The sequence below is a fragment of the Mustela putorius genome, unplaced genomic scaffold, assembly GCF_011764305.1.
Source record: "Mustela putorius furo isolate JIRA1106 unplaced genomic scaffold, ASM1176430v1.1 tig00000196_pilon_pilon_pilon, whole genome shotgun sequence".
Classification (NCBI taxonomy): Eukaryota; Metazoa; Chordata; class Mammalia; order Carnivora; family Mustelidae; genus Mustela; species Mustela putorius.
In genome coordinates, this window is record NW_025421310.1 from 4,337,548 (window position 1) to 4,361,847 (window position 24,300).

General features: G+C 44.5%; 1 non-coding gene across 2 annotated transcripts; it reads right to left on the reverse strand.

The window, feature by feature from the left end:
- Positions 1 to 9,129: 9,129 nt before the first annotated feature.
- LOC101687511 lies at positions 9,130 to 21,164 on the reverse strand. Of its 2 annotated transcripts, XR_006605788.1 has the most exons (7): positions 21,121 to 21,164; positions 20,226 to 20,296; positions 16,989 to 18,645; positions 16,386 to 16,560; positions 10,190 to 10,273; positions 9,845 to 9,929; positions 9,130 to 9,390 (listed from the first exon to the last, which is right to left on the reverse strand). It is a non-coding gene; the product is annotated as an uncharacterized LOC101687511 (transcript). The 2 variants fall into 2 exon arrangements; XR_006605789.1 differs by lacking the exon at positions 16,386 to 16,560.
- Between the last annotated feature and the right edge of the window lie 3,136 nt (positions 21,165 to 24,300).

Genomic DNA, 24,300 nt, shown 5'->3' on the forward strand with positions numbered 1-24,300 from the left:
CAGGCGCCCCCAAATAAATAAATAAGAATCTTTAAAAAAAAAAAAAAGAAAAGAAAAGAAAAATAATGTAGGAAGGGAAGTAGGACACACTTCTTGACAGAGTTGGATGTAACATCTAGCTTTTACTGGGAGAGTAAAACTCAGGTCTTGACTTTCATAAGCCCAGGGAGTTTGCAGACCTTTCCCCTAACTTGAATGTATTGACTCAACTTGTCCTTGAAATCACCTGTTCATTTTTATTTTTAAAGATTTATTTATGTATTTATTTGACAGAGATCACAAGTATGCAGAGAGGCAGGCAGAGAGAAAGGGGAAAGCAGGCTCCCTGCTGAGCAGAGAGCCCGATGCAGGGCGCGATCCCAGGACCGTGGGATCATGACCTGAGCCACAGGCAGAGGCTTTAACCCACTGAGCCACCCAGGCACCCCCTCATTCCCTTCTTGGTGTTAACAATAATCAATGTTCATTTTCTTGTACCAATTTGCACACTATACTGTAGAACTGTATATACAATTTGAACTCCGTAAAATCGAATTCTCTGTCCTTTGCACAAAATTTAAATTAGGTTACCACTTGAATTTTGTGTTTTTTTTTTAAGATTTTATTTATTGGAGAGAGCGAGCACAAGTACAGAGAGGCAGAGGGGGAGAGAGAGAGAAACCCAAGCAGATACCACGCGGAACGTGCAGCCTGATGCGGGACCGGATCTCACGACCCTGAGATCAGACCTGAGCCAGAACCAAAAGTCAGACACTCAACAGACTGCACCACCAGGTGTCCCACCACTTTGCATTTTGAGTCCTGTCATTAAGAAAAGTAAGGCAACGTCATGATACTGAACTCATGAGGCTGAGAGTGTTACTGAGTAACTTGCTTATCTATTTTTATGGCACCTGAGGCAATGTCTGAGAAAGGTCTGAGGAGGAAAGTCAGCACAAGACCACAAGTCGTGCTAGGTTTCACCTGGATCTCACTTAAAGTGAGGCCCCATGGATTTAGAATGTACCCATCCCTGGGAACTCTCACTGCAGAAACATTGCTACAAGTACAGCATGTACAGTACCACAAGGGCCTGGAGGAATTAGTGCACACGGGCACAGTTCAGAAGTCCGCTCTAAGAACTCTACTCCAGAGGCAGGCTTGTAAATGGGACCAGAAGTCATGGAGATCATCAGTGCATGTCCCACAAGGGCAAAAACTGAGCACTGACCAACCCAGGTGTTCACCAACAGAGGAATGGGGACAACTGCTGGTCCATCTACACAGGGTGGTTATGCTGTGGAGAAGGAGAACTTCATTTAATGTAGATGTAAATCTCAAAATCAGTTTGAGATGAGAGTCATGAAGACTCCACAGTGCGATTCACTTTCAAGTTCAAAACCAGAACATTTCATTTAGGATTACATCAACGTGAGAAAACAACGAAAAGCCAGAGAATGATAACCTAACTCTGCAAATTATTTACCTGAGGTACTGAGGATAATAGACATGGCTTTTCAAGGACACTGGTGGCTTCTGAGGTACTGGCAATATTCTTCTTGTTAGCTTGGTTGGTGAGTTCATTCACTCTTCTCTAAAACAATACATGTAATTTACAAATGTTGTCATATATGCAGTTGAGAGAAATTCAAGGAAAAAAAAAGCCGTGTGTGTTCAGTTTAGGAATATTTATCTCTAATATCTCTGTGACTCCTCTTACAGGCGGTCCTGGGGATGCTCTTTTATCAGTCTCTGCCTCTCTCTATTCTTGCTCTTGGGCAATAAAAACAGTGACAAGATCTCTAAAACTCAGTGACTGTAGGATGTGTGGGAGAAAATTCGGGTGACACCATGGTCGGGTAATCCAAACCTACATCTGGAACCATATTTGGCCACCATTTTTAGGAAGCAAAGCATCAAGTAGTAGCTACTGGTTCTTCCATGTTGTATGAGGTCTAATGTTCTCTCGTTTGAGGGGGAGCTCTCCAGTGTGGCTGAACGAGGTAGGATACAGCCAGCATCTTTCTTGTTAGGACAGAAGCAAAAGCCAAGAGATCTTCCCATCTACTCTTTGGCAGTTAGGGAACAAGCACTGTGATCTTGGCTTCAGAGTACTTAACGAGACATGACAGAGACTGAGGACCAGTGCAGTTTCATTTGTAGAGCACTACTGCTCATGACTGCTCACTACTGAGGGCACCGTGCAGGCCTCCTATGGGAGGAGGAGGCCAGAGCTGCCCAGGTCATGGGGTAGAGGTCTCACTTTCCACTCTTAAACCAGATTTCCTTTGTCCTCTTCACTTTCACAACTGGGTTCATTGCTATTCTGTCCATACAATGAGAACTTGGGCCATTGTATAAACTGCTTTTTAAGAGAATTGGCATCATTTCTGCTACCTGTTACCAAGATCTTGATTGATTGTTACCTAACGAGAATGTGCACACTTCCAAGTCCCGCCAGCTTTCGCTAACATTCTTCGCCATGAATTCGCTGATGGTGCGTAAGCTGTGACCTGCACCTGAAAGGCTTCCCACATTCGGGGCAATCAAAGGGCTTTTCGTCAGTATGAATCTTATGCTGACAAAGCGATGAAGTATTAAAGGCCTTCCCGCATGTGTGGCATCTGAATGGCTTCACCCCACTGTGCGTCCTGTGGTGTGTGACAAGTGAAGAGTGGTTATTGAAAGTTTTCCCACACACGTGACATTCGTAAGGTCTCTCCCCTGTATGAGTCCTCCTATGAATGATGAAATGGGACCTATAGGAAAAGGTTTTGCCACATTCCTTACATTCAAAGGGTTTCTCGCCAGTATGAATTCTCCTGCGAAGTGTAAGTTGCATGACCGGCAAAAGGTCTTTGTGCAGTCCTCACAATGATACGGTTTTTCTCCAGTGTGAACTCTCTGATGCTCAATGAGGGAAGAGAGGAGTACGAAGGACTTCTTACACTTAGTACATGTGTAGGGTTTTTCACTGGAATGAATTTTTTTTTCAAGATTTTATTTACTTATTTGACAGAGAGAGAGATCACAAGTAGGCAGTAGGCAGAGAGGCAGGCAGAGAGAGAGAGGAGGAAGCAGGCTTCCTGCTGAGCAGAGAGCCCGATGCGGGGCTCGATGAGACCTGAGCCAAAGGCAGAGGCTTAACCCACTGAGCCACCCAGGCGCCCCCAGAATGAATTTTCTGATGTCTAATGAGCTGTGCACTTTGAGCAAAGGCCCTGTCGCAGTCCTTACATTTGTAGGGTTTCTCCCCACTGTGAATCCTCTGGTGATCAATCAGAGCTGAGGAACGGCTAACGGCCTTTCCACATTCACGGCACTTGTGGGACTTCTCTCTAGTATGTGTACTCTGATGCTGAGCGAGATGGGCAATCTGGCTGAAGGTCTTCCGACATTCCTTACACTCATATGGTCTCTCACCTGTGTGAACTCTCTCATGCTGGTTAAGGTGTGCCCTCTGATTCAAAGTTTTACTACATTCATTACATTTATTTTTTTTTAAAGATTTTATTTATTTATTTGACAGAGAGAAATCACAAGTAGTCCGAGAGGCAGGCAGAGAGAGAGAGAGAAGCAGGCTCCCTGCTGAGCAGAGAGTCCGATGTGGGACTCGATCCCAGGAACCTGAGATCATGACCTGAGCCGAAGGCAGTGGCTTAACCCACTGAGCCACCCAGGCGCCCCATTCATTACATTTAAAGGGTCGCTCTCCTGTGTGGATTCTCTGATGCTGAATGAGAGCTGATCGACGGCAAAAGGATTTCCCACATTCGTGGCACCAGCAGCCCTCCTCCTTAAGGATCTTCTGATGGACAAAAAGGTGTGTGTTGGTACAGGAAGTTTTTGTGTATTCTTTACATGTGCTGATTGTTCGTTTCATCACTATTTCATGTTGAAATGTTTCCTCTTTTATTAAACTTTTCCTGAGAGAAAATTCCTTGCGCTCCCACACTGACTCACTCTCTGAAAATTAACATATAAATATATTAATATAAGTAAACATACACACTCCCACTGTTGACAATCTCGGCTTAATGACTGTAGTATTTAAAGATATAGATGTGGGGCACCTGGGTAGCTCAGTGGGTTAAAGCCTCTGCCTTCAGCTCAGGTCGTGATCCCAGGGTTCCGGGATCGAGCCCCACATCGGGCTCTCTGCTCAGGGGGGAGCCTGCTTCCCCCTCTCTTTCTGCCTGCCTCTCTGCCTACTTGTGATCTCTGTCTGTCAAAAAAAAAAAAAAAGAATAAAGATATAGATGTACAAGGACGTTGACTGTCATACTATTTTTTTAAGATTTTATTTATTTATTTGACAGAGGGAGATCACAAGTAGGCAGAGAGGCAGGCAGAGAGAGAGAGAGAGAGGAGGAAGCAGGCTCCATGCTGAGCAGAGAGCCCGATGTGGGACTCGATCCTAGGACCCTGAGATCATGACCCAAGCTGAAGGCAGTGGCTTAACCCACTGAGCCACCCAGGCGCCTGACTGTCATACTATTTAGCAAAAAGCTGGAAACAACCATTAATAGTGTCTATTTGAGTTGACATTATGTCCAAATAGTCTGGCTCATTTATGAAAGTATGAAAAATAATGAGTTTCAGCTATATCGACTGGAAGAGATAAAGCTGACTGAAAAAACCAAGTTGAAGAGTAACAAGTGTAGAAAGGTATCTATTCTATAAGAGCAAGAAATAATAAGATGCTCCCTGAGGGTGTGTGTGTGTGTGTGTTGTGTGTTAGCATGGATAAAAATGTGAATGTACACCTACTATATTACTACCACTGGTCCTCTAGGGTAGTGAGAATTAAAATACAAGGAGATAATGAATTTTTTCTTTTTACAGCATGTCACTGAATATTTAACAAATAAAATAAATCCATTTTTATAAGTTTAGAAGGTTTTTATTGTCACATGCTCTAACTAGCCATTACTCACTCAATCCAATCATTTCAATAATGAAACACCGATGACACAAGAAAGTGCATAACCATGAGCAATTTGAGAGGCAGAGCAGGAGGTCGTGGTGGGTAGGGAGAGAAAAAATGAAACAAGATAGGATTGGGAGGGAGACAAACCATAATAGACTCTTAATCTCATGAAACAAGCTGAGGGTTACTGGGGGATGGGGACGGGGGTAGGGATAAGGTGGCTGGGTTATGGACATTGAGGAGGGTATGTGCTATGGTGAGTGCTATGAATTTTGTAAGATTGATGATTCACAGACCTTTACTCCAGGAGCAAATAATACATTATATGTTAATTTTTTAAAAACTTTGAATAAAAAAAAAAAGAAAGTACATATCCAATCAGTACAGATAATGACTGATACAAAATTTCAGAGATAGGCAGATGTTTGGAGGTAGGACTTCTTTTTTTTTAAGATTTTATTTATTTATTAGAGAGATGGAGAGAGACCACAAGTAGGCAGAGCAGCAGGGAGAGGGAGAAGCAGGCTCCCTGCTGAACAGGGAGCCTGATATGGGGCTCGATCCCAGGACCCTGGGATCACGACCTGAGCCAAAGGCAGCTGCTTAACCAACTGAGCCACCCACGCGCCCCTGGAGGTAGGACTTTTTTTAATTTTTTTAAGATTTTTTACTTATTTGAGAGAGAGTGAGAGAGAAAGAACAGGAGCAGGGGGAGGGATAAAGGGAGATGGAGAAGCAGACTCCCTGTTGAGCAGGGAACCCAATTCAGGACTTGATCTAGGGACCCCAGGATCATGACTTGAGCCAAAGGCAGATGCTTAACCCACTGAGCCACCAGGTGCCCCATGACTGGTATTCTTATTAAGAAGAGATTACAGGGGCACCAGGGTGGCTCAGTGGGTTAAAGCCTCTGCTTTTGGCTCAGGTCATGATCTCAGGGCCCTGGGATTGAGCCCCGAGTCGGGCTCTCTGCTTGGCAGGGAGCCTGCATCCCCCTCTCCCTCTGCCTGCCTCTCTGCCTACTTGTGATTTCTGTCTGTCAAATAAATAATAAAATCTTTAAAAAAAAAAAAGCAATTACAACACTGACACATATAGAGGAAAGACCACGGGAAGACACAGGAAGGGGATGGCCAACTCCAAACCAAGGAGAGAGGCCTTAAGAGAATCCAATCCTGCTGACACCTTGATCTCAGACTTCTAGCCCGAGGTAATAAATTTCTGTATTTACACCATCCAGTCTAGGGGGCTTTATTATGGCAGCCCAAGCAGACTGACCCAAGGGTCTTGGCCCAGCAATGACGTAAATTCTTCTGCTAACAGCATAATCTGAAGACTATGGACTGTCCAATCACTGTGTAGAACACTGCACTGGTCCACTATGTTCACGACATCATGTTCATGAGAAATTAACAATACAAAGTGGCAAGTAATCCAGATGACCTGGTAAGACACATGTGCTCCAGAAGGTGGTGGACAAATTGTATGAAGACTTGGGGATCTGGCACGAAAAGAAGATTTTAGGGATCCTGTGCAGAGGGAGAGGAAGCCTGACTCGGGCCTTCATCTCAGGATCTGGGATCATGACCTGAGCCAAAGGCTTCACTGAATAAGCCACCCACGTGCCCCCCCCAACAAATTCTGATGTTAAAATCCTAATTCTCAGTGGGGCAGTATTTGGAGGTGGGCCTTTGGGAGGTGATCAGGTCATCAGGGTGGATCCCTCATGAATGAGATTAGTGCCCTTGTAAAGACTCCAGATAGTTCCCTCTCCCTTTCCTTCATGTGAGGACACAGTCAAAAGATGGATGTCTGTGAACTAGGAGGCAGGACCTCACCAGACAATGAATCTACCAGTGCCTTGATTGTCCACTTCCCAGCCTCCAGAACCATTAGAAGCACATGCCCGTTGAGGTATCTGGGTAGCACAGTCAGTTAAGCATCAGATTCTTGGTTTTGGCTCAGGTCGTGATCTCTGCGTCACGGAACTGAGCCCCACATCAGGCTTTTTGCTTAGAGGAGAGTCTGCTTAAGAATCTCTCTCCCTGGGGTGCCTGGATGGCTCAGTGGGTTAAAGCCTCTGCCTTCGGCTCAGGTCGTGATCCCAGGATCCTGGGATAGAGCCCCGCATCGGGCTCTCTGCTCAGTGGGGAGACTGCTTCCCCCACTCCGCCTCTCTACCTGCCTCTCTGCCTACTTGTGATCTCCGTCTGTCAAATAAACAAATAAAATATACTCTTAAAAAAAAAAAAAAGAATCTCTCTCTCTCCCACTGCCCCTCCCCACCATACTTGGGCATGCTCTCTCTTTCTCTAAAATAAATAAATAAGTCTTTTACAAATGAGAGTGAAGCAAATGCTTGCTCAATCTGTGGCATTTCTGTTAAAAGCAGCTCAAACAGACTAAGGAAGCCATCAAATACTTATGTTTACGTGGGCCAAAGCTGCCAACACGAACCGGGCAGTGTCCACATCACCAGCTCTCAGGTGGGTAGACCAGCAGCATCTTCCATGAGATGTAAGAGGTGCATCCAGGATTGGGTAAGAAAAGGTCTAGAGGGTACAGGGAAGCCGCACGGGTTAAGTGGCCAGACCCCCAGACCATCTACTAGTGATGTGCGAATGCTTGGCCACTCCAAAGCCTGTACAGTCATCATCCTGTTTAACATTCTTTAACCTTGGGGCACCTGGGTGACTCAGTTGTTAAGTGTCTGCCTTTGGCTCAGGTCATGATCCCGGGGTCCTGGGATTGAGCCCCGCATCAGGGTCCCTGCTCCTCCCTCTCCCACTCCCCTTGCTTGTGTTCCCTCTGTGTGTGTGTGTGTCTCTCTCTCTCAAATAAATAAAATCTTTAAAAAAAATTCTCTAACCTTGGCTCCTACTTTGCCAAGGCGTTTAAGAACATCTTGTAATTCCCTTTATTAAATAGTAAATTCCTTGGCTGGGCTATACACTCTTAGAGAAAACCCCCACTCTTGGCCAGAATTAAAGATCGAATATGGGGCGCCTGGGTGGCTCAGTGGGTTAAGCCGCTGCCTTCGGCTCAGGTCATGATCTCAGGGTCCTGGGATCGAGTCCCGCATCGGGCTCTCTGCTCAGCAGGGAGCCTGCCTGCTTCCTCCTCTCTCTCTCTCTGCCTGCCTCTCTGCCTACTCGTGATCTGTCTGTCTGTCTGTCAAATAAATAAATAAAATCTTTAAAAAAAAAAAAAAAGATCGAATATGTTTATTCATGGAATAGCTTTCTTTTTTTCCTTATTTTTTAAAAGATTTTATTTATTTATTTGACAGAGAGAGAGAGATCACAAGTAGGCAGAGTGAGAGGGGGAAGCAGGCCTCCTGCTCAGCAGAGAGCTCGATGTGGGGCTCTATCCCAGGACCCTGAGATCATGACCTGGGCTGAAGGCAGAGGCTTAACCCACTGAGCCAACCAGGCACCCCATGTTCACGGAATAGCTCTTGGATGGATACACTTATCCAGTTACTCAGAGGACAGAATGAGTATTTTTTGCATAAAGAAAACAGAAGCCCTGACGAATGTTTTCGAAAGAATAGCCATATGAATGAAAAGAAAAAAAAGCAGGAAGATGAGCCAGTGAGAAACCACCTGGAGAGCAAAGGCAGGAAGCGGATCATTAACTGCGGAAGCGAGGGGAGACTCACTTCCATCTGGAGGCTGGAAGGAATTATTTTAAAAGACAGATGAAAGCCAGATCCACTCTGGAACTGAACTAAAGGGCTCTCTGAAGGGAGGTGTCCAAACACCTCAAGGCTGTTGTCAGAGCAGCTGGCCTTATGCATGTGTCGCCTCCCCCTGCTTGGTTCCCCACTCATCTGCTCATGAAGATCTTGCCTCCTTGCTTCTCATCCCCCACACCTGTTTCCCTTGCTACAGTAGGAAACCTACATCAGGCTTAGACATAGAAATGCCTGGGCAAAGAAAAAGAGACAGCAAACGGCCATGCCATTATTACCTGAGAATTGAGCCCTGCTACCACAGCCCTCAGGAAGAAAAGCCCTTATGAAAATGACCAAGCAAAGTTTAAAGATTTCCTGAAAGATGAGAACAAGAGAGTTGCCCACTTCTCACTGCTCTTTATGGGACATGGAACAAAAAAATAAAGCAAAGACCACAGTAGTTCCCCCAGAGAATTCTACTGAAAGGAAGAAGATCCACCAGAGACCAGACACTGAATTCAAGGCTCGATGCACTTACCCAAGCCAAACCAGGTTCTGATAATTCTCCGACATCACCACTGTGTACAATTTTCTCTGAGCAGGGTTCAGGAATCGCCATTCTTCTTGGGAAAAGTTGATGGCCACATCTTGGAACATTACTGATCGCTGAAATTCCAAACACTTTCTTATTCACAAGGTCTTGGAGAAAAGGGCTAGGTCTTGGCAGAAAGACTTGCACGGTGTGGGTGTTATGGCGTGTATGACAGGATCCAGATCTTTTTTGGACAAGTATATGTACATACGTCTAGACAGTAAAAAAAAAAAAAAACCCAGCTCTTTGGATAGAAACAAGTATACTATATTTTCCACCAATATGTTAAAACCGGTTATAGGAGTTTGGATTTCTCCTTTTGTAAGAGTATTTCACAATTTTCTAAATCTGTATGTGTGAAATAGGAAAACTGTTCTCCAACTAGTATGGAAACAAGGGAAAATCTCACTTCTTTTTTAAATTTGCCGTTGGACATGGAATTAAAGTTTGGGGCACCTAAAAGTCTACACTATTCACAAAGCTCTCCATTTCACTAATGACTTTATTCTTCTCATTTCCCAGCCACTTTGCTAACTCTACCTCTTTCATGGCACGTAGCTGTGTTTTAGCCCCGTCTGCAATCCTGAGGACAAGTCAGTTGGACTCAAGTTCACACATACTGACAATAGTCTCACCACAGAAAAGGAAAAATGAAATCCTAACTCACCAGTGATGTGCCTTCTAGAATTCCGGGGTTACCCTCCCCTTCATGGAGCCCCTCTCTTGAAGACCGGAGTCCTGTGGATGCAGAGCTGAGGACAAAAAGGGAACCAAAAAACAAAACAAAACAAAACAAAAGGCTAAACTCTGCTGCCTAAACTCATATCCATTCCCCCCTGTAAAACATCAAAACAGAGCAGCATGTCCAGCCACACACCTTCCTAAGAGCATTACCAGTTCTTAAAGGTGTGAGAGATCATGTTGCGATGTCTCCAACATCCACTCCTCCAAATGGCCCCTGGTAATGATGATCGAACAACACTTATTGTTCTGAGAGCTTTGCGTGTATTACCTTGATGCTCTGCTGGCGCTGAAGCAGCCATTCCTCTTTGTCTAAATGTCTCTGCCTGAGAAGGACTGGATCCTGAGACACCAGCTGGAGAAAAAGAAGGGAGGGATAAGAGTTCTCAGGGCTACTCCGCAGCTTCTCGCATCACTGGCTTATGAATGCCTTGTTCTGAAAAAACCGCATGGTCACAAGACTTCCCAGCATAATTAAGAAGCACGAAAGAGCTGCCTGGCATCGCTTCTCATCCGTGAAATGGAACTGGATAGGACAATGAGAACTAATGAAAACAAAGCAAAACAAGAAGTTTCCAGTGAAGTGGCAATGTGGACAATTAGGATAGAGAAATAAATATGCCAGGTAACCTCAGACAGTAAAGAGAGGACATAATGGGAGGGAAAACCCCTAGTGCTAGGGTCAACAAAGATAAAATACTTAGAAGTTTAACAAAAACTGTATGACAAAAACCTATACAACCATCTTTCAAATATGGCTGAAAGACAAAATAGATTTCAACAACACAAGGATTCCCCCTTTTCTTGGGCAGGAAGACCAACCCATCACAATGGTAAGTCAGCTACTTAAGACGACGTGAACTCTGTTATTTGGCCAGTATGTCCTCAGCTAAAGGCAGAAAGAAGGCTCCATGCTCCCCAGATGATTCTGTGTTAGCAATCCCGATAGTCCGTGCAAACAAGCAAGGCTGGGACAAAGCAAATAACAAATAACATACCGTGGGTACTGGGAGTCAGGTTTCCTTCTACCACAGAACCAAGTTTTAAGGACAGAAAATCAGAAATACAGAAGAAACTCCACGCTGCTGTGCTGTAATGTTATCCATGAGTGCACTGGTTTTAACCAATGTAGACAAGTTGTGAAACAGAGGCATGGGTATTTGGCTGCTTCAGGATGGAGCTGAGCCTCTCCTTCCTGGCTGCTGGCTGGGTCTCCCAGAGCCTGACCAAAGCGGATGATGAACGCGCACTTCACAGCTCTCACAAGGGCTGTACGGTCACAGAAGTTGCTGCCGAGGCTCTGGGTGAAGAATGGGAGGGTTATGTGATCCAAATCTCTGTTGGGAATGACAAGGCTTTGCCATGAAGCAGGGAGTCTTAACCCTCGGCCATACCCACTGGCTAACTGAGTAAGGGGCATTCCCGTTACAGACCAAGCAGGACTGGAGAAAGAAAGAACAAATCTGTTCAGGGTTGCACTGTGGATGTCAATAAGGGTGTTCTCCACTTAGTAGAAAGAAGGGATACTCCTGGACTCATTGATATTACCATGCCTCATCACCTGAGGCCTCAAAGAGCTAGTAGAACCTGCAAACTTCTCAATCTCTCTAAAGAGGACATTCACCAGCATGTTTTGAGAAAGCCCCTAAATTAAGAAGGTAAAGAGACCTAGAATCAAAGCACCCAAGATTGTCTTGATAATCCATGTGTCCTGCAACGCAAATGTTGGTGCGTCACTCTGAAGAAACAGCATACTGAGGAAAAAAGGAAGATGCTGGAGAATATGTTAAACTTTGGCCAAAAGAATGAAAGAGGCCAAAGAAAAACACCAGGAACGAACTGCCAAGAGGCACAGGCTGTCCTCTTGAGAGCTTCTACCTCTAAGACCTGTCAATAATGAGATTTTCTAAAAGTAACAAATAAATAGGACCAGACAGCAAATCTCAAGAAAAAAAAAAAAAGATGTGCATATGCATGTATATAGTAGGCTGTATGTTAGGATATCCCATCTGTCCCCTAATCAGGGCTAGAAACAATAACATCCAAGCGGTAATAAACACACTCAACCCCTACTCAGCCCCAACCCTTGGTTTCTAAGTACCAGTCTCTAGGAAAGAAGGAAGGAGAAGGAAAAGGAATGGGGGGGGGGTAAGGAAGGGAGAGGAAAAGAGGGAGGGAAGGGGGAGGGTAGAGGGAGGGAAGGGAAGGAAAGGGAAGAAAACAAACCTCAGGATGCCATGGAGATATAGACTCCAGGGCTAGACAGGCAAAGTGAAAAATGTGCCTGTATCATCTCGTTGTGCTAGAAAGGAAGTGCTCATAAAATAATGGGGCATGTCTAAAACACACAGGAACCAAATAGAGGGTGCTCCCCATAGCAAAACCAGGGACAGCTTGAGCAAATCAAGTAATTATGAGTACTTCCTCTCAAGATACTTGTTAATTACAGGGACTAAAATAGTAGCTTCACAATGGAGAAACCTGTCAGACATCACCTGAATCATGTTATCAAAGCAAGCATTCCCAGCTGACATCAGGTACTGCCTGACAACTACGATGTACATAGGAGGGCACATGACATCTGTGGTATTCATTTCCAAAATTAATAACCTTGATCTAATCATGAGAAAACATCAGACCTACCGAAGTTAAAGGTCCTCCTACAAAATAACTGACCTAGACTCCAGAGTGTCAAGGTCATGAAAAACAAAGAAGACCTAAGGAACCTTCAGCAACTGGAGACTTGGGAGACATGCCAACTAAATGTAATGTGGATTGGATCCCAGAACAACATAAAGTACAGGAGTGGGGAAACTGGCCAAATTAGAATAAGGTCAATAGAAGAATGATTAGTTTTTTATCAATATTAACTTCATGTGTTCATGATGGTTATACAAGATGTTAACTTCAGGTGCAGCTGGATAAAGGGATTGTGGGAGTTTTGTACCATTTTTACAAGTCTTCTCTAAGTTCAAAATTATTTCCTAATAACATATTTATGTATTTGAGAGAGAGAGAAATGAGCAAGGGAGAGAAGCAGAGGGAGACGATGAAGCAAACTCCATGCTGAGTGCAGAGAGTGATGGCAGGGCTTGATTCCACAACCCTGAGATCATGACTTGAGCCAAAACTAAGAGTTGGACACCCAACCGACTGAGAAGCCCAGGTACCCCATCATAACAACATTTTTAAAAGAGGGATGTCGGGGTGCCTGGTTGGCTCAGTGGTTTAAAGCCTCTGCCTTCAGCTCAGGTCATGATCCCAGGGTCCTGGGATTGAGCCCTGCGTCGGGCTCTCTGCTCAGCAGGGAGCCTGCTTCCTCCTCTCTCTCTCTCTGCTTGCCTCTCTGCCTACTTGTGATCTCTGTCTGTAAAATAAATAAATAAAATCTTTTAAAAAAAAGAAAAGAAAAGAAAAGAGGGATGTTATGAAACACAAAGACTGAGGAAATGTCAGTCAGGTTAAAGGAGACTAAAGAGACATGACACTTTAATGCAATGTATGACACTCAATTTTCTTTTGCTATAAAAGACTTCACAAGGATAATCAACCTAGGATTAAATGACAGAATTATAACACTGTGAATTTTTAAAAAATATTTTATTTATTTGACAGAGAGAGAGATCACAAGTAGCAGAGAGGCAGGGAGAGAGAAAGGGAGAAGCAGGCTACCCACTGAGCAGAGAGCCCAATGTGGGGCTCAATTCCAGGACCCTGGGATCATGACCTGAGCTGAAGGCAGAGGCTTAACCCACTAAGCCACCCAGGTGCCCCTCACTGTGAATTTTTTTAAAAGATTTTATTTATTTGAGAAAGAGAGCGAGCACAACTTGGGGAGGGGCAGAGGGAGAAGCAGGCTCCCAATGAGCATGGAACCCAATTCGGGATTCGATCCCAGACCTGAGCCAAAGGCAGATGCATAACTGACTAAGCCACCCAGGCACCCCTACACCAGTGTGAATTAACTGATTTTGATAATTTCACTGCAGTTATGTAAGAAATTCACACTGAAATATTTAGGTTAAGGAGCATCATGTCAGCAACTTACTTTCAAATATAACATTTATTTCACATATAACAAATATAATATATAACAACATATATTATATATATTATATATATTTCAAAGTAACATATTTAGAGAGAAATATATGGATAAAGGGAAGGCAGTAAAAGGTTAGCATTTGAGGAATTAGAAAAAGAGGATGGGAAATTCTTTTTACTTTATAATTTATTGTAACATTTTAAAAAATTTGAAGATATGTCAAAAAGCAAAGTAATCATCATCATAATAACCTATGTAATAACCTCATTGGAAAGATTATCCAGTTTTGTGATTGCCATTTGTTAAAAGCAGTTTAGTCAGTTATGAAAAGTACAGCATAGAGAATATAGTTAATCATAATAACTTGGCATGATGAACAGACAGTAACTCTACTTATTGTCTTGAATGTTACAGAGTTGTTTCATCATAATATAATACTGTGTGTCACCTATACTTCAATTTTAAAATTTTAATTACTTTTTAAAAAATATTTTATTTTTTTAAGATTTTATTTATTTGTTGGAGAGTTCAAGAGAGCATAAGCATGAGCAGGCTCCCCACTGAGCAGAGAGCCTGACTCAGGGCTCCATCCCAGGACCCTGAGATCACGACCTGAGCTGAAGGCAGACAATCAACTGAGCCACCCTGGCACCCCTTAAAAAAAAGTGTTTTAGTCAGAATTTGCTACTCTATTATTTCTACCTGGTTCTATTTCTGGAGCTCATAGATGAAAATAGCAATTGAAATTCCTTTTTACCAGAGACATACTTTCACATATCTCTGCAGCTATCTCCTTTCCAGGCAAACACATAGAGATTTTTCTACCCCTTCTCAAGAGACATAATTTCCAGACTCCCCACCATTCTGGCCTCCCACTAAGTAGAGACCCAGTTTATCAAAATCCTTCTGAAAATGCTGCTCCCAGTATCAAATTCAATCCCATGGTGCTTTAGTCATTACAGGACACAGGAGGAATATGAAGTTTCAACTGAATACCAAGAGGTAAAGGAAAAAGTAGATCCCTAGAGTCTCCCAGCTGTGGTGGGAACTCCAGCTGTGGTACCACTCCCACCTGGGGTCACTGAACTAACACTGCAAGGAAATGACTTCAGGTTCACTGGGAGAAGGTCATTTTCATCTTGTCTTTTTTTTGACCATTTCAATTCTTTCCTACCTCTCATCTTCACATCTTTTTGTCCTTTACTCCTATCCTCTATTTTTAAGAGAAGTGGAATCATCAAAGTAAAAAGGATATGGATGAAAAACTGATTCAGCCAGATACGAAGAAGTTTCTCACAGCAACCTTCCTTACAGAAATTAAGTACACAGAGTATTTCCAATTAACAGGTAAGTTATCAACTTGATTTGTTGAACAAACATTTCTGAAGGTATAATGAATGCTTAAGAAGGGCAATGGACACTTGGGGTGTAAATGCCAACAGGCCTGCCTACCCACAGTCCACCAGTAAAGCTAGACATCATCTAAGAGTATGAACTGCTGGAGAGTTTTTGGGCTTGGGAAAAAAGAAAAAAAAAAAATCCTCGGGTGAGGCAAATAATGGAGAAAGAGGACCTGTAGGGTAATGGTAGTTTTCCTAAGGTCATCATTCTTCTGCAGGACTTTCTGAACCAAGTGTAAGGAACAGACATCTTACCATATGCACTTGTGATACTGCTAATGAAAGAATTTGAGAACTAAGTAAGAGTTTTCAGCTATTTTAGTGTGAAACTCAGTAAGAGAAAACCTCACTAATATGGAGGGGAGCCAGCAGCAGTAGTTCTCATGTCCCACCACTCCTGTCAACTGCAGACTAACAGGTGACGAGGGACCTTGCACTTTGAGACTACTTTCCTATCCCAGCATGTGGAGGGACGGTACCCCCCAGTAACAGCCCAGCCATGAGAAGCCACTACACTCCCAACTCCAAGTCTTTTCCCACGGAGATTTTGTTTCTAACAAAGTTCCCAACTCTCCCGTCTCCTGTATACAGGAGTGTTCTTTCTTTTCCCTTCCTCGCCTTTGTTCTCTGGGCTTGCCTGTGATTGTGCCCTGGTTGGCACATCCCTAACTGCGAGTATTTGCTATTCCTGAGAAAAAAATTATCTTTTGCCCGTAAAATAACTGATCTTTAATTTTTAGGTTAACTCTGGGCAAGTAATAAGTCAAAACAGTAAAATTAAATTTGCTTCCTTGAACAATGACATATTATGATATACACTTGCAGTTTGTACATATTCCAATAAAGCATTTTTAAAAGGACAAACGTCTATCCTTGAGGACAGGCAGGCACGGCCACACGGAATTAGCCACACCCCAATGACTGAGAGGCTTTGGTAGGGTTGGCCCATGAAGGTCAGGAAAAGCAGCAGGATTTGGGCGCAGGCCCGCGATCGAGCTCGCGAGAGGGCGCTGGGGCAGCACCTGGAAGAGCGCGGACCCCAGCAGCTGCAAGCGCGACGCGCCGCCCGAGGCCCAGCGGTCGAGGCGCACGCTCCACTGCGCCCGGCACCTGCCCAGCGCGCGTTTGGTGCAGTGACCGCCGTACTACTACACGAAGCGAGCCCGCGGCGTCCTCTCCAGCCAGCACAACTGCCAACTGCAACAAAACACACTTCGTCTTCCTCATCGGACAGACATGAGGTCCGCGGCTGGTTCTGAAAACCGCGATCTCGGGGCGCGGGGGCAACCACTCCATGGCAGCCAGGCCCCCGCCTGTTTGGGCGGGGCAGGGCACCATTCCCGGCACCGAAAGGTCGGACGCTGTCCGCTGTTCGAGAGACCGCGTCCGGTCTCCCGCGGGAGCGAGTCGGGGCTCGGAGAGACGGACGACGTTCCCGTCACACAGCCTCCGTGGAGCTCCAACAGCGGTCCCTGCAGCCCCCACCCGGGCGCCTCCAGGGCCCCACCGAGGCCGCCCACACCCCGACGCTGACCCCCGGGCCCCCGCCCGCAGGGATCACCAGTACCCGAGCCCCTCCGACGCGCCCCCAGAACATCTGTTCCGCACGGCGCGGAAGTCCCAACCTGCCACTTCCGAACGCCTCTACCACTCCGCGGAGAGCGGCGGCGTGGGACTCCACGCGCCTGCGCAGCAAACCTCCTTCCGCCGCTGCGCACGCCCGCCCGCACACATGCGTGTTCCAGTACTCCCGACCGCGTTCCCTCCCAACGCTCCCACTGGAGACACAGGAAGCTGAGGCACCGCTTCCGCTGTCGCCCGTACGCATGCGCATCCTCATCCGCAAAAACTTTCCTTCACCCATGCCAGTCCCGAGACCGGGAGAAAGGAGACCATGCTTTTTTGGATAAGGGCTTTTGGTTCGTTCCTAACCCAGGCATTCCCGGTTCTATATTCGCCCCTCAATACTGAAGCTCTGCTTCTGGCTGGGCAGGACAACGGGGCGTTTGGGACTCCGAGACCACGGCGGCGGGGGCACGCATGCGCACACCGCAGCGGAGCGGACTCTCAGAATCCACCGCGGCTGGTGGGCGAGGCAGGGCTGTGAAGTGGACCCTCCCTTCCGCGCAGAACCTCGGACACCTTGGGCGGGTACTTGGCCTTCTCTTGCTCCTTGGGGCTGGTCTTCACCACGCCGCTTGTTGCCAGGACGGGTATGGGGCTTGGCCGGGGCGTCCCGCGCTCAGATCCGCTCATTCCGTGTCCAGTACCGTAAAATTTCCTTAGTGTTGACCTGTGATACGGCTGCAAGTAGTGGCGCTGTGGAGGGCTCCGTGGGGAGGACCGTGCGGCCAGGGGCAGGTGACTGGAACCTCTGAGTTACCGTGTGCGGGTTTGGTAAAGGAAGACCGGCTGTGACCCAGGCCTCCCCAGCCCTACTACTCGTTGTCCGTGAGCAGCTGGGGATGGAACCGAACTGGTGGCAGGCTCGGGCGGAGGCAGATGAGGCGGCGCGTCTGCGCCCGGGTCGGAGGCGCTGCCCGGGAACAAAACTGAGTAAACTGAAGGTCCGATCGCCTTCGTGAAGCGATGCATGCACCTGGCAGCGAACGAGCGAGTACCCTGAGCACCGAGGAGGGCCACGTAGGACTTTATCGGAAGCGGGTGGGCCGAGAGGGTTATTAGCAAAAGAAAAGGGTTGTTCCGGGCAAGGCCATCTTCCCTTGGAGCAAGGGCGGGGGTCCTAATTAGGTGGGTCATCTCTTCCTTTGGGGGATAGAGGACCCGTGTGACCGATGACCGTTGTGGTGACCCGGAGGTTCCTGCATGGCAGGTTAAGACTGCATTTCTGGGAGAGGATGAAAGTGCACTGGGGTTAGTATGGCCCCGATTTGGTGACGTGGCCTCAGCGACACCATGTGGGGCCAGAGGTTTTCTTTTTAAATGTCTTTAACGTTTGTGGCTACATAACAAAGTCTACCCAAAATGGAGTAGTAGCCAGGGCGAGGACCACTTTATTATGTCCTGTTTCTGGGGGTGAGGAGTTCAAACTGGGCGGGATAGGAACGATTTACCTGTTATTCGGTACCTGCTGCTTGGATACCGAAGGTGGCCTCTTCGTTCAGAGCGTGAAACCTAACTGGAAGTCCCGTTGCTAGGCCTCTGTTTTCGCTGCCAGTGGGTTCCTCAGCTTTATTTCATGTACTCTCAGACCCTGTCCCTCTTCACTTGGTCTCTTAATGCCTTTCCAGCAGGATGGCTAGACTCCTCCCCTGAGCTTCCCTGAGGATAAAACAGCCTTCTTAGTTTCTGACCTGGAGCTGGCACCGCGTCACTTCTGTCATGTTCTCTTGATGAAAGCAAGTTGTAGGCCCAACCCACATTCTAGGAAAGGGGAACTGAATTTCGTTTTGGCAAAAAGAGTGAATTAGCCTGATAGTCTTCCTAGAGGTCACTAAACATAACCTGCTTTAGATTACCTAAAGTAGAATTGATTATGAGTGGCTTTCAGCAGAGACTGGGTGTGCTCATATGCATATGTAGGATTCTAGAAACCATTGTGGTAGGTATTCAGTTCTTTTTAATCACCCTGTTTATCTTGAACTTTTCCCTTACCATTCAATTTTTTTTTTTTTAGATTTTTAAAAAAATTTATTTTGCAGAGATCACAATAAGGCAGAGAGGCAGGCAGAGAGAGGGGGAAGCAGGCTCCCTGCTGAGCAGAGAGCCGGATGTGGAGGCTGGATCCCAGGACTCTGGGATCATGACCTGAGCCAAAGGCAGAGGCTTTAAACCACTGAGCCACCGAGACACCCCATTAAATATTTTTCTGCACCCAAATTGTAATGAACAAATAGTATGTCACAGTATTCCCCTTTAGTGATAAAGCTAAGCTGCTCTTAAGAGATACAGATTTCTGATCAGCTCCTTTTCATGCCTCCCAACGTCCTATTATTCAATTAGACTCTTTTAAGGAAGTGTTTGTCATTTCAGGGATCAGGGACATTCAAAGATGTGGTCTTTGGCTTCTCCAGGGAAGAATGAAGATCACTGCTCAAAGAGATTTGTACATTACTGTGATGTTGGAGAACTACCAGAATTTGGTTTGGGTGGGTAAATGCATCCAACCCTTAATTCAGCATCTGGTCTTGGATGTGTCTTCTTGTTTTGCTGGGAATCTTTAGTCAGGCTCTGATTTTCCATGAAATGTGAGTGGCTGTCTTTATCCCATCTGCCGGATACCAAGGACTTTTCTCATTTTATAATGGCCTCTATCCTTATTAAAATATGGCTGCGTTGGGGCACCTGGAGGGCCTTCAGCTCAGGCCATGGTCTCAGGGTCCTGGGATTGAGCCCCACATTGGGCTCTGCTCAGCGGGGGGCCTGCTTCCCCTCTCCCCCGCCTGCCTCTCTGCCTACTTGTGATCTCTGTCAAATAAATAAATAAAATCTTAAAAAAAAAAAAAAAAGACCAGTCATATTTCTATATGCTAGCATTAAAAAATTAGAAATTGAAATTAAATACCACTTAAAATAGCACCAAAAAATAGGATATATTTAAATAATCTGTACACTCAGAACTACAAAATTCAGTTGAGAGAAATACTGAAGAAATAGCTACATTACGTTCATCCCTTGGAAATCTCAATATTATTAAGACATCACTTCTCACCAAATTTCATTTATGTGTTCAGCACCATCTCATTCAAAATTTCTGTAGGCTTTTAAATAGAATTCAACAAGCTGATTCCACAATTCACAGGGAAATGCAAAAGCTACAGTAATCAAGACAAATATTGGCATAAAGAAAGAAAAAGAGGTTAATGAGACAGACTAGAGTCCAGAAATAAACGGGTACATACCTTGTCAATTGATTTGGAGGGAAAAAGGCAAAGTCAATTCAGTAGAGAGTGAAAGTGTTTTTTCAATTGCCCTGGAACAATTGGATATGTACATGTAAGTAACAACTTTGATCCATGCCACTTTGTACCATATACAAAAATTAACTCCTAAATAAGGCTAAATGTAAAACCTAAAACTAGAAAACTTCCAGGAAAAAGTATTTGTGACTTTAGATTAGGCAAAGATTTCTTTGCTATTTCACCATAAAATATAAAAATGATAAATATAACCTCATCAAAATTAAGAATTTCTGGGTGCCTTAGTGGCTCAGCTGGATGTCTGACTGTTGATCTCAGCTCTGGTCGTGATCTCAGGGTCATAGGTTCAGGCCCCATGTTAGACTCCACACCCAGTGCAGAGCCTACTTTTAAAAATTAAGAATTTCTGGGGCACCTGGGTGGCTCAGTAGGTTAAAGCATCTGCCTTAGGCTCAGGTCATGATCCCAGGGTCCTGGGATCGAGCCCCACGTCAGGCTCTCTGCTTGGCAGGGAGCCTGCTTCCCCCTCTCTCTGCCTGCCTTTCTGCCTACTTGTGATTTCTGTCTGTCAAATAAATAAATAAAATCTTAAAAAAAATTAAAAATTTCTACCCCTCAAAAAACAAAACTAAGATAATGAAAAGACAACAGCCTAGAGAAAATTATTTACATATCACATATGCACATTGGTACTTGTATCTGGAACAGATACAGAACACTCAACTCAAAAGAAGGCAGACTAACCAATTTATAAATGGGTAACAGATTTGGGCAGATACTTCACTAAAGATTAAGTAATGGCAAATGGTCACATAAAAACATGCCCAGTATCATTAGTCATTAAGGAAATGCAGATTAAAACCACAATGAGGGGTACCTGGATGGCTCAGTGGGTTAAGCCTCTGCCTTCAGCTCAGGTCATGATCCCAGGGTCCTGGGATCAAGCCCCACATCGGGCTCTCTGCTCAGTGGGGAGCCTGTTTCCTCCTCTCTCTCTGCCTACTTGTGATCTCTGTCAAAGAATAAATAAAATCTTTAAAAAATTTTTAAAAAACACAATGAGATACCATGATACACATTAGCATCTGAAATTATAGGGAAGGACTAAATACCAACATTACAATATTGAGTAAATGTTGAAAAATACTACATTAGTGGGGCACCTGGGTGGCTCAGTGGGTTAAGCCGCTGCCTTCGGCTCAGGTCATGATCTCAGGGTGCTGGGATCGAGTCCTGCATCAGGCTCTCTGCTCAGCAGGGAGCCTGCTTCCTCCTCTCTCTCTGCCTGCCTCTCTGCCTACTTGTGATCTCTCTCTGTCAAATAAATAAATAAAATCTTTAAAAAAAAAAGAAAAATACTAAATTAGTATACTGTTTGTAAGCATGTCAAAGTGTATGTTAATATAAAAATATAACACTTGGAAGGAGTAATGTTAATGTATTAGAAATCTCTTTCACACATAATTATTCACAATAAGGGGCACCTGGGTGGCTCAGTTAAGCATCTGCCTTTCACTGGGGTCATGGTCCCCAAGGCCCTGGGATTGAGCCTGCATTGGGCACCTGATCGGCAGCAGAGGGTCTGCTTCTTTCTCTCCCACAAGAACTTTATAGAGAATTTTATAGAGAGAGATCCCAGAACCCTGGGATCATGATCCGAGCTGAAGGCAGAGGCTTAGCCCTGGGAGACTTTTCTACGTTACCATTTTAATACGGTCTTTAGTGATGAATGCGATGATGTTAGTCTTTTGATAAATATAACATGAGTTGAACAAATAAACATTTCCACACTGGACAAAGTTTGTACATAACCATAAATTATTTGATGATCCATAAGGGAAAAAAAAAACAGTGAAATCTTTACTTATTTATAGGAATTTTCTGTAGCATGAATTCCTTACGGTTGAGGAAGATGACAGTATCTGAAGGCCTTCCCATATTACTACATATATAAAGAATGATGTTGAAGAAGTTGTGAACCCTGACTAAAGGCTTTGCCACATTCCTTACATACATAGGGCTTTTCACCAGTGTGAATTCTCTGACATTGAATAATTAGTGTTAAGTGACTAAAAGCTTTTCCACATTCAGTATATTGATATGGGTTCTCACCATATAGTTGCTAACATATCCATGAAATTATGAAATCCAACTATAAGTTTTCACTACACTTACATGGTTTCTCGCTAGTCTGAATTCTCTGGTGATGATAAAGTAGTGAGCCCTGCGTAAAGGCCTTTCTACAAACCTTACATTCATAAGGTGACTCACGAGTGTGGATCCTCTGATCTGAAGGAGATACGAATGATGACTGAAGGCCTTTCCACGTTCATTACATTTATATGACTTCTCATTGGCGTGGGCACGGATACTTTGATGTTCATTAAGTTGTGTGGTACCTCTAACGGCCTTCCCGTATTCCTTACAGTCAGGGTTTTTCTCCAGTATGAATTCTCTCATGTTGAATAATTAGGGAGAAGTAACAAAAAGCTTTTATGCATACAGCATATTGACAGAATTTCCCCCTAGTATGAGCTCAATGTTGTATGTTAATTTTTGAGAGCCAAATACAGCATTTAAAAAAATCCCTATATTCACAGGTTTTCTCACCAGTATGAATTCTCTAAATTTGGGTATGGAGTGAAGTAAGACTAAAGCCCTTTCTGCATTCTTTACCTTCATAGGGTCTTTCCAGTGTGAATTCTATGATGCTGAGGAAGACCAGAACAGTGATGGAAAGACTTCCTGTATTGTTTGCATTCATAAGGTTTTTCAGAATAAGTTAACTCCTTAATAAGGAACCAGCCTACTTGTGATCCCGTCTGTCAAATAAATAATAAATAAATAAAATCTTTTAAAAAAAATAAGGAACCAGCATGATGGCCAAGCAGCTTCAAAGGAGAAGTCCATAAATGAATACACAGACAAATACAAAGAGATGCTGAAATGAGCGAGCTAATGCATCAAGAACTGGTTAATGCTGTACAGACTATGAAAATCATAGCATTTGGGGTTATTTTTTTTTCTGCCGGCCAGCAATGTCCAAGTTAAGCTAACTGCATGAGTCTCAGTCCTAATCGATAATAAGCAAGAAGTCAAACAAAGGTACAAATCCTCTAGAAAATGGATGAATGGGCATACTTGTTAGGCAATTTCCTGGCATGATATTTAAAAAGCATGAGTCTTGGGGCACCTGGGTGGCTCAGTGGGTTAAAGCCTCCGCCTTCGGCTCAGGTCATAATCCCAGCATCCTGGGATTGAACCCCGCGTCGGGCTCTCTGCTCAGCAGTGAGCCTGCTTCCCTTCCTCTCCCTCTGCCTGTCTCTCTGCCTGCTTGTGATCTCTTTCAGATAAATAAAATCTTTGAAAAAAAAAAGCATGAGTCTTGCCTACCAAAACCCTCTCACATCTGGGAATTTACCCTGATGATACAGTTCCAACAACATAAAAATGCACATGCACAAGACCATTCATTACAGCTTGCTCATCATTTTAAAATACTGAAAACAATCTAAGCACCCACATCTGGGGTAGTGGTTCAGTAAACTGTGATCTATCTACACCCGGTGTTACACAGCTGCATATAAGAATGAAAAAATTCCACAAAATTATAAATAATTTCCAAGATATGTTCTCAAGTGGAAAAAGCTAAGTGCAGAAGAGTATATAGAATATGTGACACTTTCTGTAATAAAGGCTATATAAGAAAATATACATGTATCTATTCAGTTGTACACAAGAAATACTGGAAGAAAAAGAATGAAAAAGGGTGAGAATGTAAACTACGAGGGGGTGGTGAGGTTGCAAGGAGGAATGGGGGCATCTGGGTGCTTAGTCAGTTAAACATATGACTCTTAGTCTCAGCCCAGATCATGATCTCGGAGTGGTGAGATCAAGCCCTGCATCAGGCTCTTCACTCAGCAGGGGGTCTGCTTGGGATTCCCTTCCTTTCTTCTCGCTCTGCCTCTCTCTCTCAAATAAAAATAAAGAAATCTAAATTAAAAAATCTTAAAATATATTTTTTTAAAAAGGAGTAGGTAGCAGGAATGAGGGGGAG